Source organism: Brassica oleracea, chromosome C3, assembly GCF_000695525.1.
Source record: "Brassica oleracea var. oleracea cultivar TO1000 chromosome C3, BOL, whole genome shotgun sequence".
In the NCBI taxonomy this organism is placed as follows: Eukaryota; Viridiplantae; Streptophyta; class Magnoliopsida; order Brassicales; family Brassicaceae; genus Brassica; species Brassica oleracea.
Window position 1 is genome coordinate 21,213,464 of NC_027750.1, and position 820 is coordinate 21,214,283.

Sequence of the window (820 nt, forward strand, 5' to 3'; positions counted from 1 at the left end):
AAATTGATAAACCCTAAAATAGAATCCGTGCATTGCATAATCCGAATTGAATGTTTTGAAGTTTCATATTATGATAGGTTGATAGTTTCATGATATAATCAACTGTTCTGAGGTTTAAGATTATTTGCTAGAAGCTGATTGATTGATAAAACTCTAATTTCGAATTGAAACCATAAACCCTAATTTGCGTATTCCTAAAATCAGATTGCTTGATTTCATCTTGCTAATATCAGCCTTGAAACTGATAAATATCAACCTTGAAACTGATTAATAAAATTGATAGAATCAGCCTTGAAACTGATTGTTTTGGTTTTTCATGATTGAAACCCTATTTTGGATCAAAACCCTAAATTGTGTAATGCTTGAATCCGTTTGATTATTTTTGATTATTGATCCAATTGCTAGTCTTGATAAACCTAATTGAATCTGATTGTTAGTCTAGCTAAATCTCATACCTGAAACTGATTGATTAATTGCTAAATTTTGATTGAATGTTTTAATATTACCCTTGCACATATAGAATCTGACTGCTAAGAATGAGTGCATCATATCTACTTGGTCGTGTGGCCAGTTTGCATCATATATCATCCTGACCAACATGTTTATGTTATGCGCATGATCTGATTATTATCACATTTGCATGATCTGATTGTTTTAAATTGAGGTTCCATAATTCCACTCCTGTACATATAGAATCAGTATGCTAGGTTTGCATAATAACCATATGGCCGCATGAAAACATATAGAAATTGCTTGTTTGGCCGATACCCTTGCTTGATAAATCTGTGTGACTTATTATGCATCATATATCACTTTGGCC